At 39.0% G+C, this 22,364-nt stretch overlaps 1 protein-coding gene and 1 non-coding gene across 7 annotated transcripts in view; one reads left to right on the forward strand and one right to left on the reverse strand.

The window, feature by feature from the left end:
* SLC35F5 (solute carrier family 35 member F5) overlaps nt 1–22,364 on the forward strand; it is a 121,960-nt gene that overhangs the window by 79,362 nt on the left and 20,234 nt on the right. For 2 of the 6 annotated variants that reach the window (XR_008653981.2, XR_008653983.2), the window contains exons 17-18: nt 17,495–17,617; nt 19,853–19,969. The gene's annotated coding sequence lies outside the window, so the exon portion shown is untranslated. Of the gene's footprint in view, nt 1–17,152; nt 17,618–19,852; nt 19,970–22,364 lie in introns of all 6 variants that reach the window. The other 4 variants (XR_010118723.1, XR_010118722.1, XR_010118721.1 and 1 more) reach the window with 4 other exon arrangements.
* Nucleotides 16,485–16,591, reverse strand: LOC129472810 (U6 spliceosomal RNA). Its single transcript, XR_008654081.1, has one exon. It is a non-coding gene; the product is annotated as a U6 spliceosomal RNA (small nuclear RNA).

A 22,364-nucleotide genomic window follows, 5' to 3' on the forward strand; every position in this document is an offset into this window, starting at 1 on the left:
CATTGGTTGATGCAGTTTCTTCCTAGCCTTGATGGTCTTTACAATTTGGCATGTTTTTGCAGTGACTGGTACTGGTTGTTCCTTTCCATGTTTAGTGCTTCCTTCAGGAGCTCTTTTAGGGCAGGTCTGGTGGTGACAAAATCACTCAGCATTTGCTTGTCTGTAAAGTATTTTATTTCTCCTTCACTTATGAAGCTTAGTTTGGCTGGATATGAAATTCTGGGTTGAAAATTCTTTTCTTTAAGAATGTTGAATATCGGCCCCCACTCTCTTCTGGCTTGTAGAGTTTCTGCTGAGAGATCAGCTGTTAGTCTGATGGGCTTCCCTTTGTGGGTAACCCGACCTTTCTCTCTGGCCTCCCTTAACATTTTTTCCTTCATTTCAACTTTGGTGAATCTGACAATTATGTGTCTTGGAGTTGCTCTTCTCCAGGCGTATCTTTGTGGCGTTCTCTGTATTTCCTGAATCTGAATGTTGGCCTGCCTTGCTAGATTGGGGAAGTTCTCCTGGATAATATCTTGCAGAGTGTTTTCCAACTTGGTTCCATTCTCCTCATCACTTTCAGGTACACCAATCAGACGTAGGTTTGGTCTTTTCACATAGTCCCAAATTTCTTGGGGGCTTTGTTAGTTTCTTTTTATTCTTTTTTCTCTAAACTTCCCTTCTCGCTTCATTTCATTCATTTCATCTTCCATTGCTGATACCCTTTCTTCCAGTTGATCGCATTGGCTACCGAGGCTTCTGCAATCTTCACATAGTTCTCGAAACTTGGCTTTCAGCTCTATCAGCTCCTTTAAGCCCTTTTCTGCATTGGTTTTCTTAGTTATACATTCATCTATTTTTTTTTCAAAGTTTTTAACTTCTTTGCCATTGGTTTGAATTTCCTCCCATAGCTCGGAGTAGCTTGATCGTCTGAAGCCTTCTTCTCTGAACTTGTCAAAGTCATTCTCCGTCCAGCTTTGTTCCGTTGCTGGTGAGGAACTGCGTTCCTTTGGAGGAGGAGGGGTGCTCTGCTTTTTAGAGTTTCCAGTTTTTCTGCTCTGTTTTCTCCCCATCTTTGTAGGTTTTTCTACTTTTGGTCTTTGATGATGGTGATGTACAGATGGGTTTTTGGTGTGGGTGTCCTTTCTGTTTGTTAGTTTTCCTTCTACCAGACAGGACCCTCAGCTGCAGGTCTGTTGGAGTTTACTAGAGGTCCACTCCAGACCTGTTTTGCTGGGTGTCAGCAGCGGTGGCTGCAGAACAGCGGATTTTCGTGAGACCGCAAATTCAGCTGTCTGATCGTTCCTCTGGAAATTTTGTCTCAGAGGAGTACCCGGCCGAGTGAGGTGTCAGCCTGTCCCTACTGGGGGAGGCCTCCCAATTCGGCTGGTCAGGGGTCAGGGATCCTCTTTAGGAGGCAGTCTGCCTGTTCTCAGATATCCAGCTGCATGCTGGGAGAAGCACTACTCTCTTCAAAGCTGCCAGATGGGGACATTTAAGTCTGCAAAGGTTCCTGCTGTCTTTTTGTTTGTCTGGGCCCTGCCCCGAGAGGTGGAGCCTACAGAGGCAGGCAGGCCTCCTTGAGCTGTGGTGGGCTCCACCTAGTTTGAGCTTCCTGGCTGCTTTGTTTACCTAAGCAAGCCTGGGCAGTGGTGGGTGCCCCTCCCCCAGCCTCGCTGCCACCTTGCAGTTTGATCTCAGGCTGCTGTGCTAGCAATCAGCGAGACTCCGTGGGCATAGGACCCTCTGAGCCAGGTGCGGGACACAATCTCCTGGTGTGCCATTTTCCAAGCCCGTTGGAAAAGCGCAGTATTAGGGTGGGAGTGACCCGATTTTCCAGGTGCCGTCTGTTACCCCTTTCTTTAACTAGGAAAGGGAACTCCCTGACCCCTTGCACTTCCCGAGTGAGGCAATGCCTCGCCCTGCTTCGGCTCATGCATGGTGCGCTGCACCGACTGTCCTGCACCCACTGTTTGGCACTCCCTAGTGAGATGAACCCGGTACCTCAGATGGAAATGCAGAAATCACCCATCTTCTGCATGGCTTATGCTGGGAGCTGTAGACCGGAGCTGTTCCTATTCAGCCATCTTGGCTCCACCAGAAATTTCTTTTTCTTTTCTTTTCTTTCTTTTTTTTTTGAGATGGGGTTTTGCCCTTGTTGCCCAGGCTGGAGTGCAGTGGCACGATCTTGGCTCACTACAACCTCTGCCTCCAGGGTTCATGCAATTCTCCTGCCTCAGCCTCCTGAGTAGCTGGGATTACAGGTGTGCACCACCAATCCCAGCTAATTTTTTGTATTTTTATTACAGACAGGGTTTCATCATGTTGGCCAGGCTGGTCTCGAACTCTTGACCTCAGTTGATCCACCTGCCTTGGCCTCCCAAAGTGCAGGTATTATAGGCGTGAGCCACCACACCTGGCCTCCATTTACAATCGCTCCAAAAAAATTACCTAGGAATACATCTAACCAAGGAGGTGAAAGTTCTCCACAAGGAGAACTACAAAACACTACTGAAATAAATCGTAGGTGCCACAAACAAATGGAAAAGCATTCCATGTTCATGGATTGGAATTAATATCTTCTTTTTTTTTTTTTCTTGAGACGGAGTCTCACTCTGTCACCCAGGCTGGAGTGCAATGACATGATCTCAGCTCACTGCAACTTCTGCCTCCCAGGTTCAAGTGTTTCTCATTCCTCAGCTGCTCGAGTAGCTGGAATTACAAGCACACACCACCACGCCCAGATAATTTTTGTCATTTTAGTAGAAACGAGGTTTCACCATGTTGGCCAGGCTGGTCTCGAACTTCTGAGCTCAAGTCATCTGCCTGCCTTAGCCTTCCAAACTGCTGAGATTATAGGTGTGAGCCACCGCGCCTGGCCAGTAAATTGATTTTTGATAAAGGTGCCGTGAACACACAATGGGGAAAAGACAGTCTTTTTAATAAATGGTGTTGGGAAAACTGGATAGCCACATGCGTAAGAATGAAATTGGATCCTTATCTCTCCCCATATAAAAAATCAACTCTAAATTCATTGAAGCCTTAAATGTAAGCCCCCAAAACTATGAAACTGTTAGATGAAAGCATAGGGGAAAGCTCACGACATTGGTCTGGGCAATAATTTACCTCAAAAGCATAGGCAGCAAAAGCAAAAAATGGCCAAACGGGATTACATCAAACTGAAGAGCTTTTGCACAGCAAAGGAAACAATGGCGTTAAGAGACAACCTACAGAATGAGAGAACATATTTGTAAACTATGTATTTTATTTTATTTTTTTGAGACGGAGTTTCACCCTTGTCCCCCAGGCTGGAATGCAATGGTGTAATCTTGGCTCACTGCAATGTCTGCCTCCCAGGTTCAAGTGATTCTCCTGCCTCAGCCTTCCGAGTAGCTGGGGTTACAGGCATGTGCCACCATGCCTAGCTAATTTTTGTATTTTTAGTAGAGATGGGGTTTCACCATGTTGGCCAGGCTGGTCTCGAACCCCTGACTTCAGGTGATCCACTTGCTTCGGCCTCCAAAAGTGCTAGGATTACATGTACGAGCCACCACGCTCTGCCAAACTGTATATTTCATGAGAGATTAACGTCGAAAACACGTAAGGAACTGAAGCAACTCAATAGCAAAAACAGATAACCTGATTTTAAAAATCGGCAAGAGATCTGGTAGACATTTTGCAAAAGAAGATATACGAATAGCAAACACGGACATGAAAAAATGCTCAACATCACTAATCATCAGAGAGATCACTTCTTGGACTTTTGGCTAAGATCAAGTAATCATCAGAGAATGCAAATCAAAACTGCAATGAGATACTACCTCACTCTAGCTAGAATGACTTTTATCAAAAAGACAAAAGACAACAAGCGATGGAAAGGATGTGGAAAAAGGATCCCTTACATACCATTAGTGGGAATATAAATCAGTCTAGCCATTATGAAAAACATTACGGAGGTTCCTAAAAAATTAAAAACAGTACTACCAGATGATGTAACAATCCCACTACTGGGTATGTAACCAGAAGAAATCAATATGTTAAACAGATATCTGCACTCCTGTGTTTACAGCAACACTATTCACAGTAGCCAAGATATGCAATCAATCTAAGTGTCTATCAGCAGATGCATGGATAAACAGAATGTGCTATATATACATACAATGGAATACTACTCAGCCATTAAAAAACATTTAAATTCTGTCATTTATGACAAAAGGGAAATGAAACCTTAAAAAATAATAAACAAAATATGTGTCTCATGAAGGCATTGTAGACTTTCTTTCTTTTTTGTAGTTCCACAAATATTTCTGTTCTAACTCTGTTCCTCAGGCTCCATAGGTGTGTGTTTTCTAGAAGATTCTGTACTGTCTTGCTTGTTCTTAACACTCACTGTCATGATGATCTCCCTCACGCCCATAATTTGAACTCTGTGTGTGATTCCCAAATGTATCTCCTTCAAACTGACATATCTCTGAGCTCCGGGGTTGCATTTCCAGGTGCCTATCAGACACCTTAAACTCAACCAAACTTGTTAGTAATATTTTATACCGTCTTTAGAGCAGCTCAGTCTACTGACTTCTGATGCAAAAACTTGTGATTTTTTACTCCTTCCTCTCTTTTACCCTGCCCTTCCAAGCTTTAGGAATTGTCAGTTATTTCTTTGAAATGTTATTTTTATCTTTTTGGGTTCATTCCCACATCATTTGCTTCTGCAGTATTTAGTAAACATATATTAATTTTTCTATTTCCCTTCTACTACTTTTTCACTTTTAATTAATTTTAGTAGCTTTATGGAGATACAATTTACGTGCACAAATGCACCCAAGATAAATGCACAGTTTAGTTACTTTTGTAAATGTAGAGAGTGATGCAACCGTCAACACCATCTAGTTTTATGACATTTTCTTCAACTCATAAAATGCCCTTGTATCCATTTGCAGTTCTTTCTCATGCTCACCTTCAGCCTGAAGCAACCACTGATCTGCTTTTTATTTCTATAGATTTGCTTTTCCTAGAAATTTTATATAATTGGAACTGTACAATATGTAGCCTTCTGTGTCTGTTTTTTTTCATCTAGCACAGTGTGTTTGAGGTTTATTCATGTGGAAATGTCAGTAGTTTGTTTATTTTGTATTGCTGAGTAGCATTCCATTGTACAGATCTACTACATTTACTTTATCTATGCACCAGTTAATGGATATTTGAATTATTTTCAGTTTTTACTTATTATGAATAATGTGGCTTCAAACACTCCCATGTACATTTTTAGGTAGTCATAAACCTTCAATTCTCTTCATAGATACTTAGGAGTGAAATTGATGTGTCATTTGTTAAGTATAGGTTTGACTTTTTAACACACTTCCAAACTATTTTCCAAATTACTATGCCATTTTAAAATCTTACCAACACATACTTGTCAATACTTGGTATTGTCAATCTCTTAATTATAGGCATTTTAGTGGGTATGAACTGAATGTACGTTATTGTGGTTTTGGTTGCATTTCCCTAATGATTAATTATTTTGAACATTTTTCATGTGTTTATTAGCCATTCATATATCTTCTTAGGTGATATGTCTACTAAAATCCTTTACACATTTTTAATTAGCTTCTAACTATTGAGCTGTTCAAATTCTTTGCATTATCTGTATATAAATCCTTGATCAAATAAATCATTTGCAAATATTTTCTCCAAGTGTATGGTTTATCTGTTTACTTTCTTAATGCTATCTTTTGAAGAACAAAAATTTTAAATTTTGTTGAAGTATAATTTATTAATATTTTCTTTTATGAATCATATTTTTGATGTCAAATCTAAAAATCTTTTTTTTTTGCCTAATTCAAGGCCACAAAGATTTTTCTTCTATCTTTTAAAGAAGTTTTATAGTTTTAGTTCTTACATTGAAGCTTATGGTCCATTTAAATTAATTTTTGTGTATATCTGCTGGTGGAAATGTAAATTAGTACAACCTCTATGGAAAACAGTATGGAGATTTCTTTAAAAACTAAAAGTAGAGCTACCATTCGATCCAACAGTCCCACTTCTGAGTATCTACCCAAAGGAAAAAAATCATTATAAAAAAGACACCTGCATGCATATATTCATTGCAGCACAATTCACAACTGCAAAGATAAGGAACTAACCTAAGTGGTCATTGACCAATAAGTGGATAAGGAAAATAAGGTATATATACACCATGAATACTACTCAGCCATAAGCAAGAATAAAATAATGTCTTCTGCAGCAACTTTGATGGAGCCGGCGGCCATAATTCTAAGTGAAATAACTCAGGAATAGAAAGCCAAATATTGCATGTTCTCACTTACCAGTGGGAGCTAAGCTATGGGTATGCAAAGGCATACAGAGTGATATAAGGGACTGTGAAGACTCAGAAGGGGGAGGGTAGGAGGGAGGGCAAGTGATAAAAAGCTACATATTTGGTACAGCGTATATTACTCAGGTGACACTTGCATTAAAATCTCAGACTTCATCACTATACAATTAATCCATGCAACCAAAAACCACTTGTACCCCAAAAGCTATTGAAATAAAAAATATTAAATAAAAACACAAACTAAAAAGGCAAAAAATAATAATTTTGTGTATGGTGTGAAATAAAGGTCTAAAGTCATTTATTGTATAGCAATTCAATTCTATAAGTATATTAGTCCATTCTCACGCTGCTAATAAAGACATATCTAAAATTAGGTAATTTATAATGGAAAGAGGTTTAATTGACTCACAGTTCAGCATGGTTGGGGAGGCCTCAGGAAACTTACAATCATGGTAGAAAGGGAAGCAAACACATCCTTCTTCACATGGTGGCAGCAAGGAGAAGTGTCAAGCAAAAGGGGGAAAGGCCCTTATAAAACCACCAGATCTCATGAGAACTCACTCACTATCATGAGAACAGCATGAGGGTAACTGCCCCCATGATTCAATTACCTCCCACCAGGTCCCTCCCACGACACATGGGGATTATGAAAACTATAATTCAAGATGAAAATTATGTGGGGACACAGCCAAACCATATCAATAAACATTATCTGTTGAAAAAAAGCTGTCTTTTCTACAGGGATTGCCTTTGCACCATTGTCAAAAATCAATTGTCCATAAATACAAAGGTTTATTTTTATAATCTCTATTCTGTTCCATTGACCAACATGTCTGTCTTTATGCCAATACTGCCCTGAATTGATTACTCTAGTTTTACAGTAAATTTTGAAATGAAGTAATATGAATCGTGGGGTTTTTTTTCAAACTTACATTGGCTAGTTTAGATCCTTTGCATCTTAATATATATTTTGGAATCAACTTGCTAATTTCTACAAAATCCTAACTGGAGTTTTGGTAGGGATTGCATTTGAATTTGTAGGTAAATTTGAGTGGAATTGCCATCTGAACAATACTAAGTTTTCTGACCCAGGAACATAACATATTTCTCCATTTATTTAGATCTTCACAAAACATTGTTTCGAAGTTCTCAGTGTATGAGTCTTACACTTCTTTTGTTAATATTTTCCCAAGTGTTTTATTATTTTTATTGTATTGTGAGTGCAATTTTTTTCCTTAATATCATTTTAGATTGTTCATTGCTAGCATATAAAAATACAATTGATTTTTTATATTGGTTTTTTATCCTGCAATCTTCCTAAACTTACTCATTAGTTCTAGCAGGTTTTTTAAAATAGATTCCATCAGATTTTCTACACACATCTTCTGTGATTAAGGACAGTTTTATTTCTTTTTTCCCAGTCTGGATGCCGTTTATTACTTTTTTTCTCGTCTATTCCTGGCTATAACTTTCAGTAAAATTTTCAACAGAAGTGTTAAGAATGGACATGCTTGTCTTGTTTCTGATCTCAGTCTTTCACCATCAAATATCACATAGTTACAGGTTTCTTGAGAAAAGCTCTTTATAAGGTTGAAGAAGTTCTGCTTTTTTCTACTTTGTGGAAAGTTCTTTTTATTTTATCATGAATTTTGTCAAATGATTTTCCTCTATCTATTGAGATAATCATGCGATTTTTGTTCTTTATTAATATGGTATGTAATATTAATATATTTGAAGATATTAATCTAACCTTACTTTCCTGGGGTAATTCCCACTTTGTCATGGTGTGTACTTAAAAACATATGTTTATGTATTCAGTTTGCTAGTATTATTTTTAAGAGTTTTTGCATCTATTTTTATGAGAGATTTTAGTCGATGGCTTTTCCTACTTCTCATATCTTTGTATTGGCTTGGTATCTGGGTAATGATACTGACCTCATCAAATGAGTTAGGAAATATTTCCTCCTCACCTATTGGTATGGGTTGAACTGTGCCCTCCTTCCCAAATGTATATGTTAAAATGCTAAGCACCAGTGCCTCAGAATGTGATCTTATTTGGAAATAAGGTTTCTATAGAGGTAATCAAGTTAAAATGAGATCTTTAGGGTGGGCCCCAATCCATCCAACTGGTGTCCTTATAAGAAGGGGAAATTTGGACACAGACACAGATCAGAGACAATGTGAAGACAGGCGGAAGATAATTCTGCAAGCCAATGAAAGAGGCCTGGAACAGACCCTTCCCTCACAGTCCTTGGAAGGAACCAACCTACGCACACCTTGGTCTTGGACTTGTAGCCTCTAGAACTGTAAGACAATAAATTTCCATAGTTTAAGCCACATAGTGCAGCACTTTGTTATGGCAGCCCTCATAAACAAATACACAGATTTTATGAAGAGTTTGTGTAGGATTGGCAAGATTTCTTCCTTAAATATTGGATACAATTGACCAGTAAAGTCATGTGGGCCTAGACTTTTTTGTGTGTGGGAAGATTTTAAGTTACTAATTCAATTTCTTATTTGTTATCAGTCTCTTCAGATTTTAAATTTCTGATTGAGTCAGTTTTGGTAATTTTTGTCTTTCTAGGAATTTATACATTTCATCTATGTTGTGTAATTTGCTGGCATAAAGCTGTTTGTAATATTCTCTTAAAATCCTTTCTGTAGGATCAGTAGCTACATTCCCTTTTCATTCCTGATTTTGGTAATTTATGCCTTATTTCTTTTTTTCTTTATCAGTCTAGTGAAAATTTTATCAGTTGTATTTCTCTTTTCAAATAATCAGCTTTTGACTTTCTTCCTTATTGTTTTTTTTTTTATTGATTTGTATTTTGATCGCTATTGTTTCCTTCCATTTACTTTGGGTATAATTTGCCCTTCTTTTTCTACCTTTTTGAAGTGAAAGATTAGATTATGGATTATAGATATTTCTTCCTTCTAATTTAAGCATTTAAAGCTTTCAGTGGTTTTGTTTTCATTCAGTTTGAAATATTTTCTAATTAACCTTATGACTTTTTCTTTGACCCATGGTTATTAAATTATTTATTTATTTATCTATTATTTTATTTTTTGGGGGGATGGTGTTTTGCTCTTGTTGCCCAGGCAGGAGTGCAATGGCACGATATCGGCTCACTGCAACATCCACCTCCCAGGTTCAAGCAATTCTCCTGCCTCAGCCTCCTAAGTAGCTGCGACTACAGATGCGTGCCACCATGCCAGCTAATTTTTGTATTTTTAGTAGATACGGGGTTTCACCATGTTGACCAGGCTGGTCTTGAACTCCTGACCTCAGGTAATCTACCCTCCTCAGCCTCCCAAATTGTTGGAATTACGGGTGTGAGACACTGCTCCCAGCCTCCGTGGTTATTTAGAAGTATGTTTTTCAAATGTTTGAAGTTTTACCAAATTTCTTTCTGTTGTTAAATTTCAGTTTAGTTCCATCAGGGTTGGACGACATACTTCAGATGACTTCAATCCTTTTAAGTTTATTGAGACTAGTTTCGTGATCCTGCAAAGGCTCTATCCTGGAAAATGTTCCATGTGGATGTGAAAGGACTGTGTACCCTGCTGTTGGGTGGGAGCATTCTATATGTTAGTTGGGTAAAGTTGGTTGACAGTTGTGCAAGATTTATATATCCTTATTCATTTTATGTCTAGCCATTCTATTAGTTACTTAGAGAAGGGACTTGAAATTTCTGATTACAATTACTAAATTGTCCATTTCTCCTTTCCATTCTTTCAGTGTTTGCTGCGTGTATGTGTTATTCAATGCCTATGTCTTTATAGGCATTATAATTGTCTTATCTTTCTGATATTTTGATACTTTTATCATTATGAAATGTTGTTGCTATTTACCCCTAGCAATATTTCTTGATTTAAATTCTATTTTTTTCTGATATTAATGTAAGTACTTAACTCCCTTATGGTGACATTTCGTATGATTTACCTACATTCTTTTTTTTTTTTTTTTTTTTTTTTGAGGCAGAGTCTCTCTCTGTTGCCCAGGCTGGAGTGCACTGGTGCGATCTCGGCTCACTGTAACCTCTGCCTCCCAGGTTCAAGCGATTCTCTTGCCTCAGACTCCTGAGTAGCTGGGATTACAGATGTGCACCACTATGCCTGGCTGATTTTTGTATTTTTAGTAGAGATGGGGTTTCACCATGTTGGCCAGGCTGGTCTCGAACTCCTGACTTCAAGCGATCTGCCCACCTGGGCCTCCTAAAGTGCTGGGATTACAGGCATGAGCCAGCTGTATTTTCCCCATTCTTTTACTTTGTAACTACTTGTGTCTGAATTAAAAGTGCTTTTCCTGAAGACAGCTTATGTAGTCATGTGTCAATTAACGACAGGGATATGTGTTGAGAAATGTACCTTTCCAGAAACCTAGACGGTATAGCCTACTACACACCTAGACTGTATGGCATAACCTAGTGATCCTAGGCTACAAACCTGTACAGCATGTTACTATACTCAACACTGCAGGAAATTGTAACATAATCATGACTATTTTTGTATATAAACATTTCTAAAGATAGAAGAGATAGAGTAAAAATATGATATAAAAGATAAAAAAAATGCAACACCTGTATAGAGCACTTACCATGAATGGAGCTTGTAGGACTAGAAGTTGCTTTGGGTGAGTCAGTGAGTGAATGGTGATTGAATGTGAATGCCTAGGACATTACTGTACCCTTCTGAAGACTTCATACACACTGTACACTTAGGCTACACTTAATTTATTAAAAATAGTTTTCTTTCTTCGATAATAAAATAACATTACATACTGTAACTTTTTAAATTTATACCCTTTTATTTTTTTGAGACAGAGTCTGCTTCTGTCACCAAGCTGGAGTGCAGTGGTGTGATCTTGGCTCACTGCAACCTCTGCCTCCTGAGTTCAAGCGATTCTCCTGCCTCCCCAGTAGTTGGGATTACAGGCACGTACCGCCACGCCCAGCTAATTTTTGTATTTTTAGTAGAGATGGCGTTTCACCATGTTAGCCAGGATGGTCTCGATCTCCTGACCTCATGATCCGCCCACCTCGGCCTCCCAAAGTGCAGGGATTACAGGCGTGAGCCACCACGCTTGGCCTATATCCTTTTTAATATTTTAACTTTTTGACTTTTTTGCAATAACACTTAGCTTAAAGCATATGTTGGACAGCTGTACAAAAGTATTTTCTTTATATCCTTATTCCATTTTTTTATTTTTAAAATTTGTAATTTTTTTCCTACTTTTCAAACTTCTTTGTTAAAAATGAAGAGACAAACACACACATTAGTCTAGGGCTCTACAGGGAGGGTCAGGATCATCAATATCACTGTTTCCCACCTCCCCATCTTGTCCCACTAGAAGGTCTTCAGGGTCAGTAACATGGACGGAGCTGTCACTTCCTATGATAGCAATAATTTCTTCGGGAATATCTCCTGAAGGAACTGCCTGAGGCTGCTTTACAGTTAACTTAAAAAAAAAAATAGGTCTACACTCTAAAATAACAACAAAAAAAAGTATAGTACGGTATATACATAAACCAGTAGCGTAGTCATTTATTATCTTTATCAAGTTATTAGAGACTGCAACTATAATTATGTGGGCTATACTTTTATATGACTGGTAGTAGATTTGTTGACACCAGCTTCACCACAGACTCATGAGTAATGCTTTGTGCTGCAACATTACCACAGATAAGGCATCACTAGGCAATAGAAATTTTTTAGCTTCTTTATAATCCTATGGGGCCACCATCCTATATGTGGTCTGACGTTGACTGAAATGTCATGATGTAGCACATGACTGTAGTTGGAATGTGCTTTTTTGTACATGTTGATAATGGCTGCCTTTTGACTGGAGTGTTTAATCCATTACATTTAATTTAATTGTTGATATCATTGGATTTATATCTGCCATTTTACTATTTGCTTTTGTATGTCCCATGTCTTTTTTCCCCCATCCTATTTTGCTGCCTTCTCTTGTGTTAAACACATCCTTTTTTTTTTTTTTAAGTGTGAGACATTTTAAGTCCTAGGTTATTTTATTACTTATTTTGAAATTTAATTTTCTTTGTGGTTACTCTAGGGATTATAATACATAGCTTATCACAATCTACTTTAGCTTAATACTGGGAATTTTGAAAAATATAACAACTTTGTTCTAATATAGCTCCATTTCCCCATTCTTTGTGCCATTAATGCTATATTTATTATACCTATATATGCCATAAATCCGACAGAACAGTGATATAGTGATTGCCTTATGCAATCATATAATATTTAAACAAACATTTTAAACTATTTTATATTAACAAATGTATATATATTTATATATCATATGAACTTATATAATCTATAAATATATATTTAAACAGAACATTTAAAACAAACTCATAAACTCATATAAAAAAAGAGAAAAAAACCTGTTCTTACAGCCTTTTATGTTAACCCACATATTTATCATTTCCATTGCTCTTCATTTCTTTCTGCAGATTCATTTTCTGGTACCATTTTCTTTCAACCTGAAAGTCTTCCTTTAGTATTTCTCATGGGACAGTTCTGCTAGCTACAGATTCTGTTTTTGTTCATCTTTCTTTTGAGGCAGAATCTCGCTGTGTCGCCCAGGCTGGAGTGCAGTGGCACGATCTTGGCTCACTGCAACCTCCACCTCTGGAGTTGAAGTGATTCTTGTGCCTCAGCCTCCAGAGTAGCTGGGACTATAGGTGACTGCCACCACGCCCGGCTAATTTTTGTATTTTTTGTAGAGATGGGGTTTCACCATGTTGGCCAGGCTAATCTCAAACTCCTGAGCTCAAGTGACCCATCTGCCTTGGCCTCCCAAAGTGCTGGGATTACAGGCGTGAGCTGCCGTGCCCGGCCTGTTTTTGTATATCTTTGAATGAATTTATTTTAGTTTGTTTATATATATATATATATATTTTATTATACTTTAAGTTATAGGGTACATGTGCACAACGTGCAGATTTGTTACATATGTATACATGTGCCATGTTGGTGTGCTGCACCCATTAACTCGTCATTTACATTAGGTATATCTCCCAATGCTATCCCTCCCCCCTCCTCCCCACCCCACAACAGGCCCCGGACTGTGATGTTCCCCTTCCTGTGTCCAAGTGATCTCATTGTTCAATTCCCACCTATGAATGAGAACATGCAGTGTTTGGTTTTTTGTCCTTGTGATAGTTTGCTGAGAATGATGGTTTCCAGCTTCATCCATGTGCCTACAAAGGACATGAACTCATCATTTTTTATGGTTGCATAGTATTCCATGGTGTATATGTGCCACATTTTCTCAATCCAGTCTATCGTTGTTGGACATTTGGGTTGGTTCCAAGTCTTTGCTATTATAAATAGTGCCACAATAAACATATGTGTGCATGTGTCTTTATAGCAGCATGATTTATAATCCTTTGGGTATATATCCAGTAATGGGATGGCTGGGTCAAATGGTATTTCTAGTTCTAGATCCCTGAGGAATTGCCACGCTGTCTTCCACAATGGTTGAACTAGTTTACAGTCCCACTAACAGTGTAAAAGTGTTCCTATTTCTCCACATCCTCTCCAGCACATATTGTTTCCTGACTTTTTAATGATCACCATTCTAACTGGTGTGAGATGGTATCTCACTGTGGTTTTGATTTGCATTTCTCTGATGGCCAGTGATGATGAGCATTTTTTCATGTGTCTGTTGGCTGCATAAATGTCTTCTTTTGAGAAGTGTCTGTTTATATCCTTTGCCCACTTGTTGATAGGGTTTTTTTTCTTTTAAATTTGTTTGAGTCCTTTGTAGATTCTGGATATTAGCCCTTTGTCAGATGGGTAGATTGCAAAAATTTTCTCCCATTCTATAGGTTGCCTGTTCACCCTGATGGTAGTTTCTTTTGCTGTGCAGAAGCTCTTTAGTTTAATGAGATCCCATTTGTCAATTGTGGCTTTTGTTGCCATTGCTTTTGGTGTTTTAGGCATGTAGTCCTTGCCTAAGCCTATGTCTTGAATGGTACTACCTAGGTTTTCTTCTAGGGTTTTTATGGTTTTAGGTCTAACATTTAAGTCTTTAATCCATCTTGAATTAATTTTTGTATAAGGTGTAAGGAAGGGATCCAGTTTCAGCTTTCTACATAAGGCTAGCCAGTTTTCCCAGCACCATTTATTAAATAGGGAATCCTTTTCCCATTTCTTGTTTTTGTCAGGTTTGTCAAAGATCAGATAGTTGTAGATGTGTGGTATTATTTCTGAGGGCTCTATTCTGTTCCATTGGTCTATATCTCTGTTTTGGTACCAGTACCATGCTGTTTTGGTTACTGTAGCCTTGTAGTGTAGTTTGAAGTCAGGTAGCGTGATGCCTCCAGCTTTGTTCTTTTGGCTTAGGATTCACTTGGCAATGCAGGCTCTTTTTTGGTTCCATATGAACTTTAAAGTAGTTTTTTCCAAGTCTGTGAAGAAAGTCATTGGTAGCTTGATGGGGATGGCATTGAATCTATAAATTACCTTGGGCAGTATGGCCATTTTCATGATATTGATTCTTCCTATCCATGAGCATGGAATGTTCTTCCATTTGTTTGTATCCTCTTTTATTTCGTTGAGCAGTGGTTTGTAGTTCTCCTTGAAGAGGTCCTTCACGTCCCTTGTAAGTTGGATTCCTAGGTATTTTATTCTCTTTGAAGCAATTGTGAATGAGAGTTCACTCATGATTTGGCTCTCTGTTTGTCTGTTATTGGTGTATAAGAATGCATGTGATTTTTGCACATTGATTTTGTATCCTGAGACTTTGCTGAAGTTGCTTATCAGCTTAAGGAGATTTTGGGTTGAGACGATGGGGTTTTCTAGATATACAATCTTGTCATCTGCAAACAGGGACAATTTTACTTCCTCTTTTCCTAATCGAATACCCTTTATTTCTTTCTCCTGCCTGATTGCCTTGGCCAGAACTTCCAGCACTATGTTGAATATGAGTGGTGAGAGAGGGCATCCCTGTCTTGTGCCAGTTTTCAAAGGGAATGCTTCCAGTTTTTACCCATTCAGTATGATATTGGCTGTGGGTTTGTCATAGATAGCTCTTATTATTTTGAGATACATCCCATCAATACCGAATTTATTGAGAGTTTTTAGCATGAAGTGCTGCTGAATTTTTTCAAAGGCCTTTTCTGCATCTATTAAGATAATCATGTGGTTTCTGTCTTTGGTTCTGTTTATATGCTGGATTTTGCTGGACATATTGGTTGACACTGATTTCTTTGAGTCTTTTGAATATGTTGTTCTACTGCCTTTTGGCCTCTATTGATTCTGATGGAAACTCAGCTGTTAAATATGTTGTTGTTCTTCTGTACATGGGAGTTATTTTTCTCTTACTGCATTCAAGATTTTTAAATTGTTTTTGGCTTTTAGCGATTTAACTATGATGTGCAAATCTCTTTGTGTTTTTCTTACCTAGGTTTGTGGGGCCTCTTGAACCTGCTGATTAATGTTTTTCAGTATAGTTGGGCAGTTTTCGGGGCATTATTTCTTCAAAAAAATTTTTTAACCTTTTTTCTGCTCTCCTCCCCTTCAGGACTCCTATTATATGTATGTTCGTATGCTTGATGTTGTCCCAGAGGTCTCTGAGGCTCTGATCATTTTTCTCTAGCCTTTTTTCTCTGTGTTCTTCAGAAAGGATAATTTTTCTTTCTTTCTTTCTTTCTTTTTTGAGGTAGAGTTTTGCTCTTGTTGCCCACAGTGCAGTGGCGCTGTCTTGGCTCACTGCAACCTCCGCCTCTTGGGTTCAAGTGATTCTCCTGACTCAGCCTCCCAAGTAGCTGGGATTACAGGTACCCGCCTTCATGCCCAACTAATTTTTGTATTTTTAGTAGAGGTGGGGTTTCATCATTGTTGGCCAGGTTGGTCTCGAACTCCTGACCTCAGGTGATCCACCCGCCTCGGCCTCCCAAAGTGCAAGGATTACAGGCATGAGCCACCTCGCCTGGCTGCAGAAAGGATAATTTCTACTGGTCTATCTATCTCTATAGATGTGAGATGATAGAAGGAAATAATCAGTAAGTTCAGACTCTTGCTGTTCTTATATGACATTTGGGTAGATTTCATGAATAGACGCTTTTTAGTTTATTATTTGCTTTTGATTGATTTCCAGTCCTAAAACTCTTGTTTAAACAGTTTTGTACTTATTTTTAAAATGAAATGCTTCATGAATTTGCGTGTCATCCTTGTGCAGGGGCCATGCTAATCTTCTCTGTATCGTTCCAATTTTAGTTCACGTGCTGCTGAAGTGAGCAAAACAACTTTATACTTTTATATTTGTTTGGGGGGAGAGGATTTGTCCACCTTTTTAGGCTGCTCTAACTTGAAGTATCATCTCTGGTATGTTTATAGTTTTTTTTTAGTGTTTATATTTTGGAGTTTTAATTTTGTTTATTCAGTAGCTTGAGATAGGGATCTAACTTTGTTTTTCTTCCAAATGAATAGATAATTTACCAAACAACTTCTGGCTGACTGACTGCATCCCCAGCTTCAGTCTGTTTGTGTATATAATTTTTGGTTGAGACTAATGTTTGAGTATGTGTGTGTATGTCGGTGCAGCTGTGGAAGAAAATGAATAGCATGTAGGTCCTCAGAATAAAATGAATCACCTCAAAATGTTAAGATGAAATGGAAGCATCTGTATGCAATGGGTGAGATTAATCTGTGGAAGACATCCCAGAGATGAGCAGTGTTTAGACTGTTAATGTGATACTGTTGTGTCTGACTTTAAGCCATTCATCACTCTACATACTTGATTTTTACATCCTGTCTACATCTTTTCCTGTATCTAATCTTAGTCCAACATTTTGATTTTAGCTTTTCTACTATTTTTGTACACTTGGCAACAACGTGGGACCCTTATTTAAAAGAGCAAGTGCCTTATAAAAGAGACCCCAGAAAGATTCCTCACCCCTTTTACCATGTGAAGACACAGAAAAAGACAGCCATCTATGATCCAGGAAGCAGACCCTCACCAGACTCCAAATCTGCCAGTGTCTTCACTTTGCACTTCCAGCCTCTAGGACCATGAGTAACTAATTGCTGCCTATGGCATTTTGTTATAGCAGCTTGAACAGGCTAAAACAATGACTTATGTATAAGGAAAATTTTGGCAAGTTTTTTTTATGGCAATGACTGCTCACTCAAGGATATTCACAGGTAATTGCAGAAGGAGCTAGGAACTCACCTCTGTCTGCAACAGTTCTGAAAAAAAATCTCTTAAACACCACAATTCAACAGGAGGATGTGTCCTGAAAGAGAAATGGGCTTCATTTTAGGTAGGTAAGTCAATCTCCATGGTAATTAGAGACAAAGTACATAAAGCATATTATATGACATAGGACTCAATAAATGGTAGTTATCAGTATCATCATCATTATAATCATTATATGATTGTTGTTTTGTGATACAGCTAAAATTAAAAAAAAATGTAAGGATACCAGCCACCCCTAAATGAAATGTTAGGGTGAAATTCAAGACTCTGACAAGCCAAGGCCCAGATAGAACCATAATGCAAGGTCCCCTTACATGGCACTACTATGCTGAGAGCTCGGCCCTGCCTGGAAGGGCCACTTACCTTATCAGTTGCACCTACCTTATCAGGTAGCACTGTAGTTAGCTACCTCATCCTGGGGAGTGTTTCTATGGTGTACTATAGGCCCGCTGAGAGAGTCTTTGATGCTATTTATTTGGGCTGAGATAGGTCTATGGCTGCCTACATGTGCAGCATTTCAGGGGTAGCACACAGGCTTTGAGATCTGGATCCAGCCCTACTCATGTCCTAGCTGAATGAGCTTAGCAAGTTGCTTTATCCCTCAGAGACTCAGGTCTCTTATCTATAAAACAGGGTTGATGATACTTTGCAGGGTTTTTGTGAAAATTGGAGATAATATGTAGGAAGCATTCAGTACACCCTAAGTGCTATATAATGGTATTATTTAAACACTTCAACAGCATCCATTAATGACCCCTATCTTGGAGGTTTTACTTGAGGATTAAAAGAAAAAAAATATGTAAAGTACCTAGTACATAATAGACCCTTAATAATTGGTAGACTATTATGTAAATTTCAAGGAATACAGTTATCGAATGGACTTCTTTAAGTGTAATTCTCAATTTGTAGTTAAGAGCTTGGGTCTTGGATCTAGAGCTAATTAGCTGTGTACTCTTAAGCAAATCACTCTGGGTCTCAGTTTCCTCACTCGAAAATTACATATTTGCACAAATGAGAAGCCAAGATGTCTCTTTTTATAAATTGAAAAGGAAACCTTTTTACAATTAGCAAGGAAGGAGCTTTGGAATACTAAGGAACATTCAAGAAACCTGGCTTAACACTACTAAGTTAGGGTCATTAAATTTTCAAAGTGAATGAATTCATTACGAATAAGAGAGGAAGAAAAATATGCATAGCCGAGTTAATTCATTCAGATATATTAGCTGTGCACCTGAGTCTTGAAGAAATGTCTAGCTCTTCTGAGCTCCTCCAAACGGGATTTTTGATGGAGTCTTACATGTTTTGCTTTCTTCTCACATCAAAACATTCTACGTACTTTGAATTTAGATTCAGCCCTTCCTCCTGGTATTAAGGAAGCAGTGAATTCATCACCATCAACCTTCTTTCTATCAATGTGAGAGACCTACCTGCTGTTTTTTTTATTTTTATAATAAGAAGGACATCTTTTTGCCAGCCAAAAGATTCAGCTTACCTTGAAAGAACCTTTCCTGTTAATTAAAAAGCTATTAATGACATGCTCTGCACAACATTTCTTTGAGTTAAATGTTGGTGTTTGTAGGGGAGGGGTGCGGGGAGAAGTTGGTGAATGAGAAAGTTCTGCTTTGGGGATTTTGATACAAAAACTATTAAGGGTTTACATAGTTGCCTTAGCCCTGCATATATTCTTCATGATTCATTTATTTGTTCTGGTATGCTCAGTGCCTGGTACATAGTACAGGTAGGTGCTAAAATGTTTGTCGAACTAGTAAATGAATAAGAGAAATGTCTTTTCATAGTCTCCAATAAGGAAAATAGCATAAATAATCTTGAATGTGTTGCTGGTGGATCCTATTTGAATACAATTTAACTGGGCAGGGCACGTGGACTTTGGGAAACTGGGTTTAGGAGCAGTCAGGGAAGGGGAGATGCTAGCTTAGTACCTGCTGGGACCTCTTCCTTCAGACAGAAAAAGGGATGGCATAGTGTGAGGAGGTTAACAACCCATTGCTGTGGGCTTAGCATTCAGTCTCCAGCCCGAGTAAGGTCTGTTGGCCTCCTCCAACCATAGTTGGGAGTTGGGTGTGCATGTGTGGGGAGGATGGGTAGGAATGGCTGAGCCTTGCCTGAGTCATTGGAAAGAAGCAAAGGTCGCAAAAACAAAAATTAAAACAAAAATGTTGAAACTAAAAATGTGTTTACATGTGGTATGAAGCAAGTGAATGACCCTTACACTCGCATTGGTACTTGATGCCACTCTTTAAGTATGATGACTTTTCATACTGAAGATGCCCCTTCCTTTCTAGGGGACCAAGAACTTCGCTTTATTCCTGGCAGCGTGCATTGCTCATGGCAGCATGAAAAAGACAGAGTCCTGAGTATGAAGTAGAAAAAAGAATAGACTAGAAGGCATGGATCACTTGGTAAGCTGTGGGGCTTTTGGCAAATTAACCTCTCTGGGGCTCTGTTAGAATATCTGTAAAGTGAGGCGTTTGGACTAGCTGATCTTTTTTATTCAGCAACATAAACTGGGCTGGGTGCTAGGCAGTAGGAGCTTGAGTTGAGTCACACAGAGTCCTGGTTCACATTCTGGCTGATATGAGTTGGAAGAGGAGTTAATTAAAAGTACCAGCAGACACACAGGAGGGGATAATTCATTCTGTTTGCTAGGGCTTGGGAGCTGATATTTGAGAAGTAGGAATTCTCCAGAAATTTATTAATTTTGTCATCATTCATTCATTTATTCAACAAATGTTGACACTTTGGCAACTGTATACAAGGATGCCTACTTTCTATGAAGAATGGGGAAATAGTTATGAAGAAAGCAGACAAAATCTAGTTTCTTTCAGTTTAATCTAAGCTGAAGGTGCTAGGGGAGGTTGGGAAAAGGTACTATTAGTATTTAGCTTTGAATGAATATTTAATATTGTTTCATTTCACTCTCCCAGTATACTCACAAAGAAGGCAGTATCCTCACTTTACAGTGAGAAACCTGAGGCCTAAAGGAGTGAAATCATTCACTGAGCTCATACTAGTAAGTCATAAGGACTCAAGCCCACCCCTGCCTGTGTTCAGAGCTACAGCATTTACCCATATTGCAATTTTATGGCAGAAGTGGCTTCCTAGGCCGCTGGGTGAGTGAACATTTGTTTCACCTTCCCAACACTCCTTCTTTGAGTAGCAGTGCACCTGTTTTCCTCTGGAAAGCTAAGCCCTCCCACTCTCAATTCAGTCCTATAAAGAGGAGCTCTCATCCCTCCTACAGGTGTCAGAGGCGAGGTCATGATGTGGGCTTAATGTATCAGACCACATGTCCTTCTAGGCACAGTGATTGGCTGAACCAGTGATGGGCATATGACCAACCTGCACCAATTGGCATCAATGCCTGGACTTTTGCTGGAAATATTGAAAAAGAGTCTTGTTTTTTTCCCTGGGATTGTTAAACTGTAGACTGTAAGCCTAGAGTAGCTGATGTTCTCCAGAATGGGTGAGGGAGCCTGCCTGAAAATGAAGCTTATAGAGAAGTATATTAGTTCATTCTCACATTGCTATAAATAAATACCTAAGACTGGATCATTTATAAGAAAAGAAGTTTAATTGGCTCATGGTTCTTCAGGCTGCACATTAAGCATAGCACCAGCATCAGCTTCTGGGGAGATCTCAGGAGGCTTCCAATCATGGGGGAAGGTGAAAGGAGAGCAGGCTTCTCTCATAGTTGGAGCAGGAGGAAGAGAGATAGAGAGTGGGGAGGGAGGTTTTGTTGTAGGACTTTTCCCTTAGTTCAGCTAAGAGCTGGGTTCTTGTCACATGGCCATGAGACATCAGGCGTGCAGACGCTTTGAAGGGTGAGAATAAATGGAAATTATTGGGCAAAAGGGAAAAATCCCCAACAGGGACCTTCTACAAAGCCAGAATCCTGCTAGTGTGCTTCCCACCTCGCAGACTGAATCCCACGCTCCGCCCAGGAAGAGGAGGGGCCAGGCTCCTTCCGGCTGCAAACAGGACGAACTTCCTGAGGCACTACCCCAGTGTGCACCACTCCCAGTGCGCAGGCCATTTGGAGTTTCTCTGGGGACCTCTTTACGCTTGGCTGTCTCGGTTTCATACACTTTTAAATGGCCAGATCTCTCGAGAACTTGCTCACTATTTTGAGGACAGCACCAAGGGGACTGTGCCAAACAATTCATGAGAAATTTGCCCCCATGATTTAAATCACTTCCTACCAGGCCCTACTGCTAACATTGGGGATTGTAATTCAACATGAGATTTGGGCAGTGACATACATCCAAATCACATCAAGAGGAAAGCAGAATCAGAGCAACAATTTCCAGAAAACATGTTGGAGGCCTTGGATCTAATTTTGCCTGAAATGGGCACTTATTCCTGTGCTTTCAGTTCTATGAGCTAATACATTATTCTTTTTCCTCTTAAGATAGTCTGGGTTATTATTACCTGCAACCAAGCGTCTGGAAGAATAAAGCCTCCAAGAGAGTGCAGAGAATGTTTATTTCTCTTTCTCCCTAGTGTATTCTTCACAGTACCTGCAAAAGTCTCTACCAACTTCACTTAAACTTTTCTTCTTGGAGGTAAACAGGGCATGGCTTTTTGCTCTGCTGTGTCTCAGAACTCTGTCCCCAGGGTCATATTTCTATATATGAGGTGATGCCAGGCTTCACATGCTCAAGTATGGACTGAGCAGCCTCCTTATTGAATGTTAACCAACATCTCTCCCTCTGTCCTCTCCAGGGCCTCTGTTATCCAGTTCTGGCTCCTTTTCTCACCATGCTCTGACCCCAGACAAGCTCTGTCTAACACTGA

The sequence above is a fragment of the Symphalangus syndactylus genome, chromosome 22, assembly GCF_028878055.3.
Source record: "Symphalangus syndactylus isolate Jambi chromosome 22, NHGRI_mSymSyn1-v2.1_pri, whole genome shotgun sequence".
Taxonomy (NCBI): domain Eukaryota; kingdom Metazoa; phylum Chordata; class Mammalia; order Primates; family Hylobatidae; genus Symphalangus; species Symphalangus syndactylus.